Source organism: Myotis myotis, unplaced genomic scaffold (assembly GCF_014108235.1).
Source record: "Myotis myotis isolate mMyoMyo1 unplaced genomic scaffold, mMyoMyo1.p scaffold_m19_p_6, whole genome shotgun sequence".
Classification (NCBI taxonomy): domain Eukaryota; kingdom Metazoa; phylum Chordata; class Mammalia; order Chiroptera; family Vespertilionidae; genus Myotis; species Myotis myotis.
In genome coordinates this window covers 43,224,629-43,240,391 of record NW_023416368.1, presented here as the reverse complement: position 1 = coordinate 43,240,391, position 15,763 = coordinate 43,224,629, and the positions used below count along the sequence as shown (strand labels likewise).

At 46.6% G+C, this 15,763-nt stretch overlaps 1 protein-coding gene across 1 annotated transcript in view; it reads right to left on the bottom strand.

The window, feature by feature from the left end:
* Positions 1-15,763, bottom strand: part of JADE1 (jade family PHD finger 1) — a 53,609-nt gene extending 37,846 nt beyond the window's left edge. The window contains exon 1 of the mRNA XM_036312261.1: positions 15,690-15,763. The gene's annotated coding sequence lies outside the window, so the exon portion shown is untranslated. The remainder of the gene's footprint in view (positions 1-15,689) is intronic.

Sequence of the window (15,763 nt, the reverse complement as noted above, 5' to 3'; positions counted from 1 at the left end):
ACCACAGCATCAGAATGTGGTGTGAACAGAGTGTGGACAAAAGTTGGTGTGACCCACAGCATCAGGATGTGGTGTGAACAGGGGTGTGGCCACAGGATGGTGTGAACCACAATATCAGAATGTGGTGTGAACAGAAGTGTGGCCACAGGATGGTGTGAACCACAATATCAGAATGTGGTGTGAACAGGAGTGTGGCTACAGGATGGTATGGAAAACTGCTGTGCTAGAATAAGACCCAAGAAAAAAACCCAGAGCTCCTCTCTAAACGGACCTGTAAAACAAGCAGAAATGATCACAGGATGGCCGTTCCCACCTGCAAAATAGACCTATGCAATTCATGCGAATATTCAGGCCCCTAATCTGTAATTCCAATATTTTATATTTTCTTTCTGAGACACTACCCCAGTTAAGGTGTGTGGATATTTGTCTGCCAATGGGTTCTTCAAAAAGACATTGAAAGAATTTACAAAGCCAGGACATGAGTCCTGACCTGGGTCATGAGCTGTCTTATGGGCTAGGGTTTCATCCTGGGGACAGGGTCACAGTCCTAAACCCTCCCAACCCCCTTGCAGAACTACCCAGCTACCTACAACTGGGCCTTGGGCAGGCTCACAGAAGTCAAAGTGGTCCACAGCCCACAAACACCTGTGGCCCACTCCCCACTTGAAATGCTCATCTTCTGGCCCTGTCACCATGCACACTAACTGCTCACAGTGACACCCTGCTCCCCTCTGGACCCCACAGGAGGCAGCACAGGGAGGAAAGGGAGAGAGAGGAGCACTCATCCCAAGGCTGCAGCTCCCAGAGCCTACATTATAAGTGAGTTTAAAAAGAAAAAAAACAAAACACAAAAACAAAAAACTAGAAAGTGCTATCAAAAGAGGAATTCCTTAAAGTAACAGCATGAAGCGGCAGAACACAGCGGGAAGAATGCAGTTCCCACCTCCTGAGCTGGTGTGAGAACTGTGGAGAGGAGCAGTGCAGAGGCTGAGAAGGCCCCTCAAACCCCAGCGACAAACAGGAAAACAAAGGCTGATTACACATCTTCACTGATGCAGACAACTTAAATGTACCTGGATAGGAAAACATGGAGAATGAAGAATCTTTTTGCATCAAAGTGCCTTCCTCCTCTCCAACCAGGGAAAGCACTTACTTAGCAGTCACTCACTAAATGAAAAATGCAAGCACCGCCCAAAATGCAATGATACTCCTCTCCTACACACACATCAACACTCTCAAGCAAGATCATGCAAGTAAAGCAGAGTGAAAACAGTACTTTCCTTCTAATGAATTCCATTCCATCTGCCCTGAAAGATCTTGAGGGATGGAGTTGAGAACACTGCACCGTACTTCTGTAGGGAACCCTGAGAGGTGATGGGGTGAGTGCTGGGCACCATTTCCTCCTCGAAGGCTCTAATGTACTTACACACTGACCTCAGGCTGCTGTATCTCACCTGGGGTTACTTACTATATCAAGAAATCAAAATACATGTAACTATCTTCAGGCAACACAATACAGTGGTTGAATGCTACAACCAGCTGTGCAGTAAAAGCCAGTGGGAGAGAGCAGAGGGCCCCTGCATCACCACTTTGCTGCCTCTTTTAGGGCAATGGCTCACTATTATCTGGATGGTAACAGTTTAAGTAGTAATCAATCACAGGGCTACTCTCAACACTCCAGAGATAGCTGCAAGAAGATGACCCACAAGCACGTGAATCCCTGGGCTATTAGGAGGCACTAGAGCAGCCGTGGGCAAACTACGGCCCGCGGGCCGTTTGAAATGAGTAAAACTAAAAAAAAAAAAGACCGTACCCTTTTATGTAATGATGTTTACTTTGAATTCATATTAGTTCACACAAACACTCCATCCATGCTTTTGTTCCGGCCCTCTGGTCCAGTTTAAGAACCCATTGTGGCCCTCGAGTCAAAAAGTTTGCCCCCTCCTGCTCTAGAGGGAAGTGACCGTCCAGACCCCGTGCAGCTGAGGAGAAGGCACGGCAACAGGAGCTCAGTATGGTCAGTGCCTGACAGTGGTCAACGCACGCTGTGTGGGACAGAGGCTGAGGGAGTCAGGACGATTCTGAGCAAAGTCGAGGGACAAAGGGGAGGGAACTGGAAGAGGAAGCACACATTTTGGGCAAAGCACTACCATATTTAACAACATGTATCCAACCTAGCATATTACTCTGAGCAGCCTCTTCGCACTAAAAACCTATTTGTTCATTTCTGTACTAATGCACGTCCCTTCTTATCCTAGGCTTGTCGATTCACAATGTATGAATCCTTCAAGTCCACTGCCCCAGAGGTCTGTCATCAACCACCGATACCTACATTGCTTAAAGCACCACCCTTCCATTCTTGGTTGTCTACAGTTTCTACCCTTTCCAATTATTCTAAAAACTAATCCTCCCTCTGAGGTGACCTCATCGAGCCATGCCCCAAGCCAATTTCTCCCTTTGCTCCACAATGCAAACAGGTCCAGGCAGAACACAGAGGTCTCCCGTCACCTGGCCCTTCAGCTCTGCCTAAGCCTCTCTCCCAACATGACCAGCTTACCTCGGCTGGGCCAGGCCTCTGCCCTGGAGACACCTCCTCCTCTGTTCTCAAGCCTCTGCTAATGCGGCTCCTCTGCCCCTTCCTCCTCACCTGCCCGCTGTAGAGAGGGACATGCCAAGACAGCGGGGAGGTGTGGTGGCTGCTCAGAGCAGCACCTGCTAGGGGAGCAGGCTCCTCCCCTCACTGGCCCAAGCCTCAATATTACATGCAGATCACCCTCTTTCAGTCTCTTCTGTCACTCAGTTAAAATGCAGTGCTGGATCAGCTAATATTAATCCAATTAAATGTGCATGGAGTTTGATGCCAGAGACACGGTGAACAAGATACGGATGGTCCACAGGGAGACGCAGCAAGTACACAACTAGACCAGCAGCTTTCAGTGTGGCCACTGCTAGAAAGATTACTGGATTACTGTTCATGGATTATGGTGAGACATGGAACTGTCCATGAGATAGCAATGTACCTGACAACCTTGAAACTGCAGTTTCCTTGGGGGGGGGGGGGGGGGGGCGGGGGCGGGGGCAGACACCAGTAGTACTAAGAGCAGCCATTAGCTGCAGGAACCCATCCCGAAGGTGGTTCAGGAATTTGTAAGGGAACAAGTTCAGTGACCAGGGTGTGTCCCAGGGAGGCATGACTGGTATGTGACTCTAAGAATGAGAAATGAACTCAGTGACAAGGAGAGAAGAGCTTTCACAAAAGAATAAGATGATTAAGATTTTGAGGATGTTTATTCAACGCCTTTCCTGGGAAAGAGGGACCCATTTGAGGAAAACAAACTTGTCCAGTTACCAGAATTACTCTCTGTGGTTGAACAGGGACCACTTATCCGGCCATAAACTCTACAGCTGTAATAAGAATTATACCCTAGTGATTTTAATTATCTTATGGCTCATACTCAGAAAGGCTAGCTTCTTCCTCAAAATATCAATTTTCTCTACTGTTTCCATTCTTATTTATTTCGCTCTCAAGAAGTTCGAGAAGGTTCAGCTAAAGACCTCTTATATTTCTGGATTATCCCCTACTGCAGTGCTGGGCATCACAATAACCTTTGGATCAACGACTGAATTCCCATGCATGAACTGTATCCAACGCTCACAGGCTTTATGGAATTTGAGAAGCTTTCACTTTAATATCTAATTGACCTTTAACTGGAGTAACTTCCATTAAATTACTTTTAAATTTATTGGTGTCCTTCCATTCTTTGTGAAAGTTAATCTAATACCTAAATGTAGGAAATTCAGCCCGGCGGCGTGGCTCGGTGGTTAAGAGTTGACCTATACACCAGGAGGTCACCGTTCCCCATCAGGGCACAAGCCCGGGTTGCAAGTTGGATTGATCCCCAGTAGGGGACATGCGGGAGGCAGCTGATCAATGATTATCTCTCATCATTGGTGTTTCTCTCTCTCTCTCTCCCTCTCTGAAATCAATAAAAATATATGTGTTTTAAATGTAGAATTTAAAAATGTATTTAGAAAATGTATAATATAAAAATGTTAAAGAATGTATTTTCAGTCACCAAGGGGGTCTTACTTATACATAAAGTATTTTGTAATGAACTACTCCTTTCTGTCTGTTTGCTAAGTTCACAATATTTGAATACTATCTTTAAACACTATGTTATTGGTAGTTTGATTCCTAAGTTGTTGATGATAGCATATCCACACCAATGAAAAAAAGACTTACATTTTCGTAATAGGTCACCTTCTTGTCCTCTATGGAGTATGCAGTACTCAGTGTACCAAAGTACCCAAATACAATAACCAACACTTCACAGTAATTTCCTGGCCCTAAGTGAATGTGAGGAAATCCCGATGTTTCTTACCTGTGTTGTTTTTGTTTTATCTTTTTATTGATTTCAGAGTGGAAGGGAAAAGGAAAGAGAGATAGCAACATCAATGATGAGAGAGAATCACTGATCGGGCTGCCTCCTGCACATGCCCTACTGGGAAGCAAACCATGAACTCCTAGTTCATAGGTCAACACTCAACCACTGAGCCACTCTAGCAGGACTCTTACCTCCGTTTTAAAACAAACATTAATTGCCTACATGGAGGTTTTCAAATTGGCAACATTATCTAATTCATATGCTCCCAGAGAATCTAAAAATACTAATGTGACTATAATTCAAACCCAGGTTTCTCACTTTAATCAAAGGATCATACCCGATCGGAGTGGCACAGCAGTTTGAGGGTTCTTCCTCGCACAGGGAGGTCACCAACTGATTCCCAATCAAGCCCCCTGCCCAGGTTTCAGGCTCAATCCCCAGTAGGTGGCGTGCAGGAGGCAGTCCATCAGTGATGTTTCTATCCCTCTCCCCCTCTCCCTCTTCTCTGAAATCAATAAAAACATATTTTTTTAAAAACAGTAATATAGATTTGATTTGACTGACAAACTGCTTAGACCTTAGCTGTTAAGTTTTAACCTTGTCTAAATATTTCAAACCCCCCACAAATGGAACTTTAAAAAATGTGTCCTTTATGTCATACATCAAAATTTGTTTAAAGAAAATGCTGCCCACGCTACTATCATAAGCCTTTGCAAAGTTGTTACACTTGAAAATATTCAGCTGAAAAGAGTTTATGTTAGCAATAACCATCTCTCCCCCCAAATTTTAAAACTGACCAGATAATCATAACTACAACATTTACTCTTATGAACGTTACAAATAAAGCCCAAGTACTATCATTAATTAACTGTAAATTCTTCATAAATTATTTTTAAACTCAGATTTTAAAAATCAATAAGAATGTTTTTTAAGATTTCTAAGGAATTTATAAATTTGATGGTTTTAAGTGAATCACAAGCAGCCACTGTCTGCCAATTTATAAATAATACAGTTCCTGCTTATGTGCCCTAAAATAATCTATTAACCCCTCCCAGGCTTCTGTCATTGCTGACTCAGTCAGAGTCAACGACTGAAAAGCAGCTACGAACATTCCAATCATTTGTATTTGGAATTTTTTTTTTTTCACTTTCCTGGACAGGAAAAATAAATGAATTCACACCCAAACGATGAAGGCAGTCACCAAGGCCTCCAAGCTGGAGCTTCTATCCCTAATTTCATGTACTCAGAATCCTTTCTGTTAGATTTATATGCTCAGATATGGAAAGATGCCAAAGACATATTAAGAAAGAAACACAGGCAAACTGCTTCGGGGGGGGGGGGGGGGCGGGGGTGCCCAGAGGGGGAGGACCTGAAATATAATATAGATTCACTTATCCATAAAAGGGAGGAGGGAAGAGAATACATACACCAATTGCTTGCATAATCATGAAAAATTACTGGAAGATCATAAAGGCTAATAGTGTTTAATCGTTGAGAAATATGACCAAAGTGTTCTAGATAGAATGGGTTGGGAACTTTTACTTCTCTTTATGATCATTATAAAATTTTTCTTTGTTACCATGATCCTGTGATACACTTATAATAGTGACGATTTAAAGTCCAAAACCTTTCCTCCCTGCTCCTCTCCATATAGAGAAGACCCTGGGGCACAGCTTCTTGGCCCCATGCAAGGCACCAGCCTAAAATGAACAGCCATCAATAAAGTATATATTCCACCTCCTTCCTGAGACGGGTATCAAAGGCTTGTCTTGCTTCCAAAGAATACCCGATGGAACAGTGCAGAAGGGAAAAAAAATGAAAAGGTAATAGGATAAGGCTGTAAAATGCTACTATCAGCCATTATTTAGTTCAAAAGCAAAAGTTTTCAAAATATAAGCATAGCCAATACCAGAAGCAAGTCCCTAGAAATGTCTGTAATAAGAATAGAAAAACTAACCCAGACTGGAAAACTAGGATATAAACTACCTTTAAAGAATAAACACTCAACTTCTTATACATTTTAAGAGTAGTACTATTTGGAAGGAAAAATAAAAGTAAAAAAGCTATGTTCTAGAGTTGACTACCAACCACCATTTCTTCCACCCATATTAGGTCATTCTTTTCAACAATTCCAGACATGACTTCAGAATCCTCCTCAAAACACAGTGTTCCCCCTCCGTCAGAATCCATAGGAGAGATATAGTCCTATTGCCTCCTTGCACACTTTTTTGACCATTTACCTGGTAAGACCAATCTCTTCAGAATAGATGAAAATAAAGTCTAAAGCATTTCACTGAAATCAGAGGTTTGTGTTCCATTCTGTGTTGGAGTCTCTGAACCAAGTTCTAATTTACATAACGCATGTATACACATCTGGAAACTAAAAGTTCACTGAAAATAACACTTTAGCCCTAGCCAGTTTGTCTCAGTGGACAGAACATCGGCCCACGGTACCTCGGGCATGTACCTCAGCTGCAGGCTCGATCCCCAGCCCCAGTTGGGTTGCATGTGGGAGGCAACCAATCGATATGTCTCTCTGACATTGTTTCTCATCCTCCCATCCCGCCCCATTTCCTCTCTCTCTAAAACTCAATGGGAAAATATCCTCAGGTGAGTATTAACAACAAAAATAGGACTTAAAAAAAACTAAGTGTTCAGAGGAGATCGTTTCTGAATGAACATAGTTAAGGGTAAGGATAGGAAAGGCGTCTACAACCCCTATTCCTCCCTTGGAAGAATAAGTCAATAAATGCAAAGTGTCTACAGGGGAATTTTAAAAGATTTTTGAATGTTCAAACCAGATGTTCTTACACAGGATATACAAAGCAGCTTCTGCGGAAACCAGATTCAACCAGCTAATGACAATTACGCCGCGCACAGATTGAAATGCAGCTGTTTTGAGGAACTTTGTTCCTTGATTATAGCCGGGTGTCAGAAACTATCAGTTACCACTAACAATGTTAACTCTCCAAGAATTTTAAAGTACTGTTAAAAATAAAAAATAAAAAGTCTCCCAATGTATGAATTGGAAGACCTAGATGGCACACTGAACAAAAATTGCATTTATACACCATCTGAATTACGTATGAAAAGAAACATTTCATCACAATGCACACGTCTTCTTGTTACGCTCATGGAAACAGAAGCACAGGATGGTCTCAAACTCAGCAGCAAGGTCTGGGAAATACTCTCTGGGTTTAAAGCTGGTGAGTCTACCCCCATGGATTGTATCTACAGGAAAACTTCCCAAAAGAAGCCCATGAAGTCAGAATTGTGGTGCTAAAGAACATCTCAAGGATAATTAAACCTACCTTTCCAAATTTTAAAGACAAGTGCACTGAATTCTGGAGGTGAAGCGGCATGAGTAAAGGCTCAGGTCCAGGGCAAAGCCAATCCCCGAACCAAAGACCAGCCCCTAAGGTGGGTGGGCACCTGGGTGCCTGCGCCTTGGCTTCCTCCCCCTGGAGGCCTACCAGGATTTAGAAAGAAGTTATCTAGAAGGTGAAGGCCATGCCCTGTCATGTTGTCGGGGAGCAGACAACTAAAATGTAATCAGTGAACAACAGTCTGTGAACTTGGAAATGCAAACGCGGTTTCCTGGCAAGCTGATGTGAGGAGGGTTGCAAAAGCCCTGCTGCCAGTGGAGCGGAGGGGCGTGTAGCCAGAAGCTCCTGAACACCTTCCCGGCGCGCGTCCGCTGAGCAGCAGGCACTAACTTCTGATGGGCGCGGCACACACACCCTACTGGGAGAGAGGTTATCTCCCTCTGCAGGAAAGCGGTTTACAAGGCATATCCCCCTTACGCAGGGCTTCTTGGCGGGGCCCCCTTGGCGGGTGCAACTACCCAGCGTGCATTCTTTCCTAGGCACACAGGGCCCGTGTTATACACGCTATCCTTAAAGGGGATCTTGGGACCAAAGGGTTAAAAGCTTCAGTCCTCAGACTAGCCATCTCCCTCCATATTTATCACACTTCTGATTTCAACTTCTGATTTCAGGTTCCTGCCAGAAAGGAAACTGAGCCCCAACAGAGACAATCCGGTGACCAGCTCAGGCTGTGTCTCACTGTCAATCAGAGCCCGGGCTGCTTCTGTCCTGCCCCTGACCTAAGAATGGTTTTCACATATGAAACGGTTTGGGGTTGGGGTAGAGGGTATCAAAAGCACATGCCATGACACATAGAAATGACACAGAATTCAAATTTCACTGACTAAATAAAGTTTTATTGGCACACAGCCATGTTCATTCATTCCCCTTTTGCCCACAGTAGGCCTTTGTACTTCGTATGGCTGAACAGAGACTGTCGGGCCCACAAGCCTAACACATTGACATTTAGTATCTTATCTGGGCCCTCACACATAAAAAAAAAGTTTACTGATCCCTGTTATAAATCAAGAGACTGGCAGCATGTTTAGAAACCAGCACTATGCATGTTCAATGAAATGTGAGTCAATTACCAGGTCCTGGGCAACTGACAAATACCTTAATGCTTACAAAGTTAAGGATCAGACACACTCTGTCCTTGAGAAGTCCTTAACTAGGACAGGCAGAAATCACAAGGGGAAGTGAAAGGGGGAAGGGTGCTCTGAGCAACTTAAATAAAGGCCATGTCTAGGAAACCGAGAATTTTTTTCAAAAGAAAACCCCTGAGGCTCCTACTTTGGGCCAGTGTACTCTAAGTTGTAAAAACTTCTAAGGAGCTTCTTATCTGATTTTCAAGCCAATAACCAATAAGCAGAAAAATGACTGTTCTGGACAGGGATTTTAACGACAATCCGTGGTTAATAGTGATATAAAAGAATCAGGCAGAAATCATAAAAAGAAGTCCCCAAAATTTAAACACTAAACTGGGATCCAAAGATGCACTTAAAAGTATCCAGTGAGTCCCTGAAATGACATGTCCATTTCAGCGGCCCCGGCTTTTTCTGGGGGAGAGGTCCCCCAGGTTTAAAACTGATTTTTAAAACAGTTATGAGCCACCAGCACTCAGCCTACACTTCTTAAGTGCGTCATTATATTTCAACACTGAAATAACTGAGGTGCATAAAAAAGCTGACCATGAGTCATCAAGAAAAATTTTAAATCATGTTTAGTTAGAGTACTTTGGGCCAAACAAAAGCAAACCAGGCAGCTCACACTCCAACTGCTTGTTAACCTTGCCAGTTCCTGCTCCTTGCCCTGGAGGAGGAAGGAGTAAAGGAAACAAATGCTTGTTTTATTCTTTGGTTTGTACCTTCACCACTGAAAGCTTCACTTAAAATAAGTGCTTAGAAAATATCTTAGAAGCTGTTGTGAAGTTTCAAATTAATAGTCTCATATGCAGACATTAATTGATCAATATTAAAAATATATTAATGCCAGTTGGGAATGCTTTCAAAACAGAAAAGGATGGTTTAATTCTTTCAAGAAATAAGTCCAACAGAACCCAAGTTTTTAAAAATGAACTATTCCAACTGTCCTCAATCAACTTAGTATGTCTTGACGCTACCTAAAAAGCCAAAATCAAAAGTTAAATGCTGGCCTGGTTGTAGCGTAACCAAAAGTTTGGTCCTTGAACATTTGTTAAGTGCACATCATATACCACGGAGTTAATAAAAGATTCAAAACGGAAGCACACAATCCCTTCGCCAATGACCACGCTTTCTTCTCCATGTCTGGCCATTTTTATTTGTGGGGCTTTCTGGTGAGGAAAGACATCCTTAGTAATCATTCAAGGTCTAGACTAGATAAGGCCAAAATGACATGGCCAGAGTCAGGATAAATATCCCCTTAGACTAGATTTTCCTCTCAGTTCCAAGCTACTCCACTAGAACTCAACGTATAAACAGGCCGCTACTGTCACTCAGAGGTACAAAGGCCCTGGAGGGCCAATCCTGCATTTATTAGGAATGTAGGTAACTGCCGCCATCAAAGCCCGCCAACTGGGAAAACATCAAAATCTATACCCTCACAGTCCCAGGCCAACAGTTTGAATAAGTACACCACATAAATGACAATAGATTTTCAATCAAGTCTCAACTTTTTGAACTATCATGAACTAAAATAATAAACATTAATTGTTCAAATTTTAAATGCATGACCACATAAAGTGCTGCAACATCTTGAAAATGGAGAAAATAGACTGAATACCAGAACTGTCAAGCAAACAACTTACTGTCTCAGGAATTAAAATACTTTCCCAGTTAAGGTTCCTACCAAGCTTCTGATACCATGTAAGAAACAAACAACTCCAAGTAAAGCCGCCCTGTATTTTAAAATTTTTTAAACAGTATTGTTGAATATGGTGCCAATGTTCTAACTCATAGGCTTGGACAGGGAGGGGAGGAAAGAAGCGTAACACTGACATAACTCAGTGTTTGAACAATCTAGACAAACTTTTTAATGCCAATCCAAATAAAGAAGCAAGGTGTATTGGCTAAGATGCCATATCTTTCTCCAGAACGTGTCTATTTTATTCATCTTGTGGGAAAACTGAGTCTGTAATGCCAATTCTGACAAACCATTAACTGTGATGGCGTAACAGGTACCCATAATACTAAGGAGGGAAGAGCTTCACCAACAGGAAGTAAGGAAGCAGAACTGTCAGACTCATATGCTTGCTTCCTCCTCAGGCGTGCAAACCCTACAGACACAGGATGTAATCAGTGTTTGATGAGGATGTTTGCTGTTCCAACCAGCTCAGTACCGAAACTGATCCTTCTTTTTCCAACACGTCTGCGGACAGATGCATCAGGCAAATTTCTTTAAAGCAGTATTTTTCAAACAAAATCTCCAAATCTAAGACTTCCAAATGGCAATAAAATGCTATTTTGATTTCCAACTCTTTAAAAAACCCCATCACGATCAATTCCAAAGGCTTGGCTCCTCAATGTCAGAGGTTCTATCAAAGAGCTTCTGTAGATTAAAGTCTATGTATGGAGAATAACCAGATGCAATAAATGAGCCTCGACCAGACATGTTATAGACAAAGCTGCTGTCGTATTTGGGGGCCAACTGAGTAAACCTATGTCCCAGTGACAGATGAGATGAAATACCAAGCTAGCTGACAGAAAAAACAAAACTCCTTACAGAACTGTATATACAGTACGACTTCATTTCGATTAAAACATGCACACATATGCATAGACAATTATCTGGAAAGCAGTACAATGGTGAGCTCTGGGTGGTAGGAATATGTGATTATATTTGCTTCTCTGTTTTCTAAGTTTCAACAATGTACATGTAACACCACTTCTGTAATAATACTTCAAGCCACCAAGGGCTCATTCAAGTCAAACCTGAGTATTTATGAAGTGCCTACTATAGGTGAGACACACAGAGATCTGCTTTTATTCTCACCAAGGCCTCCAAGTTTTTTTCAGTTAATCCTTCTCCCCAAGCCTCTGGGCTAAGCAACAGTCGTTTTTAAAATATAACATTTCCTTAAACTCCAAAGAGTTTTTTTTACTCTCTGTTCTCTCTCAGGCACACTAATAATTTTTCACCGTTTTCCCTTTATAGCTACTCTTTCAACCCTGGCAACTAATATAAAAGCTAAAACACCCTTCTGTAGGCTGAAAGCCTGCGACAGACGAGGAACTAATACAGTGAGGGGGGTGGGGGGGAGGCTCCTTCTCTCTAGCTTATTCAAAGTTAAACGTGTCTGTGGCAACTTTACTTACTAGAAAACAGTGCATGATCTATGTGATGTTAAGATGGAATCAAGGTCAAGTTCTACTGCATGTCAGGCAACACCCTTTATCTCTGACTAGTGTAAAGGTGAAGAGAGACATGGGGAAACCTACCAAATACCTGAAAGCTGTCATTGTTCTAGATGTGGAAATATAGTGCTGGCATCATATACAAAATACATTTGTGTATGAAAAACACACAAGTTTAAGGAAGAAAGCAAAAGGCCAAACAATCAGAAAGTCATCTTATTTAAACGTGGCATTACATGAGACTGAAATATTTGGGACAAAACAATTCTGGGTTGCAGTTATTTGCTAGAAAGTGTGACCTACAAGAATATCCCATGCTTCTCTCCAACCCGTGCTGCTCCCTCTGCAACAAATTATCCCACCGAAAGTGTTAGCTATGGTTACGTCGCAGGCTTCCTTTCTCCACTTAGAAGCGCTTAAATATCGATCAGTGGTAATTTGATGAAAATACAACTTACTATTGTAATCTCTAACCACTGGTGACCACTACCTAAATCAGCTTTCAGGGAAATAATTGTCTCTGAATCTTAAAACTAGTTCACTTATTAGCCTTGAGCTACAAGGAACTAGAGAGCTAGCCTTTCACAGCGGGGTTTTCTAAAAAGGAAAAATAGATCACCTCATAAAAACCTTTGGGAAAGAAGCCCCCAAGCACTCCCGTTAATGGAAACCTCAGATTCTCTACCACTTTCCTGAAAACGTAGCTGTCTTAGGTCGTTCCACTGCAGCTTATCACTTTACAAAAGGAAATTGTGAATTCTCTCTTGGCTGGGGTGAGCGGAGGACGACAGACCCCGGTCGCCGCGGAGGCGCCCGCCTCCCCGTTACTAGAAAGCCCAGGCGGCTTTTCACCGACCTCGGGGCCACGACGCATTCCTAACGGGTTTCGAAGGCACGTTTAAATTGCCCGCTTTTTTGTTTGCTCGCTGCATTCACCCGGCCCCGGGGCTGCGGCCACCCCGTGCGCCTGGGAGGGGAAGCCGCGAGGAGAGCCGGGTGGAGGTCCCTGCGGTGGAGAGGGGGACGCGGCGGGATAGGGAGACGGCGGGGTGGGCTAGGGGCCACCCGGGGTTAGGGTGCGGCCGCCGCCCTGCACCGGGAGCTCACCGCGCAGCGCCCGCCCGCGGGATGCGCACAGGGCCGCGGCACCGCCTCCTCCCGCCCTCCCTCGCCGTCCTCCTCCCGAGGCGACAGAAACAACAGCGCGGCAGGAGGGGAAAGTAACTCCGGCACCTTCGCCGGAATCAGCCCGGGTGCAGCGATGACACCTTCTCCCGGCGCGACCGAGCGCCGCTCGCTCCGCAGCGACGTGCCCGCCGCCGCCCTCTCCATTCGAAAGTGGCCGCCCCCCGCCGCCGCCTGCGCCCGCCCCGCCGCCGCCGCCGCACCAATCCGCTCGGCCCCAGTGGCAAATCAAACGATCCCTCGCGTCCAGAAGCCACTAGCGCCGCTGCCAACGGCCGCGCCGGCCCCCGCCCCGCGTCCCTCCCGGGCGGCACCTCCGGGCCGGGGCGGGCGCTCGGCGAGCACGGCGGAGAGGTGGGAGCGGCGGCGAGCAGCCCCGAGCGGGCTCGGCTCCCGCCCCCGCCCCCGCCCCCAGGCAGTTCTGGAAACTGTGGATCACCTCTGTCACAGGAAGCCATCCGGCGGGGAAGGCGGCGCGGAACCAACAAACAAACGCCTGCGGCAGCCGCCGGAATCGGCGTGCGGACGGCGACGGGCTCCGGGCCGTTCCCCGGGCGGGGGCGCGGCGGTCGCCCCCGAGGCGCGCGGGCTTTGTGCGGGGCTCCCGCGGCGCGGGCGCGGCGGGCCGGGCATCCCCGATCCCGAAGCCACCCACCCCGGCCGCCGCAACGCTGCTGGGACCGTTAGGTGACGCTCCGACCACGGCCGAGAAAGCAGCACCTCGGCCGCCGCCCGCCCCCATCTCCACACCGAGCCGCCTCTCCTCCGCCGCCAGAGGCGGGCTCCAAAAGTTGGCCCCCGGGCCACCCAGCACCTGCCCACGTGCCGCGGAGGCTCGCTCGCGAGTCTCCCCCGGCCCTTTCCCCCCCGCCGCCCTCCGCCGCCAGGTCACCTATTACCGGTGGGAGGGGAGAGAGGCTATTTAAACGCCCGCGGAAGTTGAGGCACCCCCACTGGCGGGTGCCGTGCACCTGCCTCCCGCCGCCGCGCTCCGCCACTTTGAGCAGCAGCCCGGTCCTCGGCCCCGCCTCCTGCCCGCAGGCGGGCGGGCGGGGGGGGTGGGGGGGGAGCGGGAAGGAGGTGGAAGGGATCGAATTTCTCCAGCAAATGGGACCGTTCCGACAGGATTCGGTTCCCCGGTCAACATTCCACATTCCATCCCTCTCCCGAATTTGCAAGCCAGCGCCAACAACCCGGAAAGCCTGCTGGCTGCCGAACAACAGCCCCCAACTCACACACACACACACACACACACTCACACTCACACTCACAGGCACAGGACACGTGCACTGAAGGGCTTTGCAACTTGCAGTCCCGGGGTACACACTGCACGTTCCTTTCAGGCGGCGAATGCTAAGCGACCCCACCCCCACAATTTGCAGATGGTGCCAAAGGTTGCAATTTGCAATCCGTTTTACTAGTAAGTTCATGGTTAATCGGTACTTTGCTCTACCAATGCAACTCCTTCCTAATTTTACCGAGGAAGGGCTTTACACTTTACAGGCAGACTCGCTGTAAGTAAAAGGTCTGATCATTGGAAACCCAATTTGGAAGAATCTAATTGCCAAGCTGTCCCTCCACCCCCTGCTCACTGCCCTTGAATTGATGCAATGAATATTTTGGACATGTGGTGACGCGGTGACAAGAGCCGGGGCTGTGGCCACCCTACACAATGTACCTCTACGCACACACACAGACACACACACCTATATTTAGACAAATATAGTCGTCCCCCTCCCTCCACGGTCACACACACCCTGGATCCATGTATGTATGCGAACCTGCGTTCTGCCATTGCCATCTGTCTACCAAGTTGCTACTATGCTTCCCACTTTCATGCAGCCTAATGCACTTTGGGCCAACTAAACTCGGCTTCTGCTGCTGAACGCGTTTAATTGATGCTTCACCTGAAAACCGCATGTTCTTCACAAATCCAAAAGAAGGAAAAGCTCTAAGTCTTCAGGCCCCCCAACATTGAAAAATAATCATAGTAAAACTTACTGATCCAACATAAATCAATTCTCAGGCTCCAAAAATCATCCTCTCCTCCTCCTCCTCCTCCTCTGGCCCCCGCCCCGGCAATGCCCAAGTTACTGGTGGGATAGTAGGGCTGCGCTCGCCGGCTGCCTGCCCTCCCTCCTCGCTACGTATCGAGAACCCAATCTTTTGGCGCCATATTAATGACGTACTATATTATTTCCACTAGGCAGCGACCTTCGGCATTAAATTACTCCCGAGAACTCCCGAGCAAAGCAACAAAACCATCAAATATGGCTGAGCCTCTCGGCTCGTCCTGCAGCCGCCGCCGCCGCCGCCGCCGCGGGATCGGGACGCGCACACGTCCCCACACGCGGACACGCGCGGACACCCGCGCGGCGCGGCGCGGCGCGCCCCTCGCCCCCCGCGGCCCGCGCGCGTACCTGCTGCGGAAGGCTTCGGCCGAGGCGCTGGGCTCCGCGCCGCATGAGTTCGGGCCGCGGCGGGAGGGCGGGCG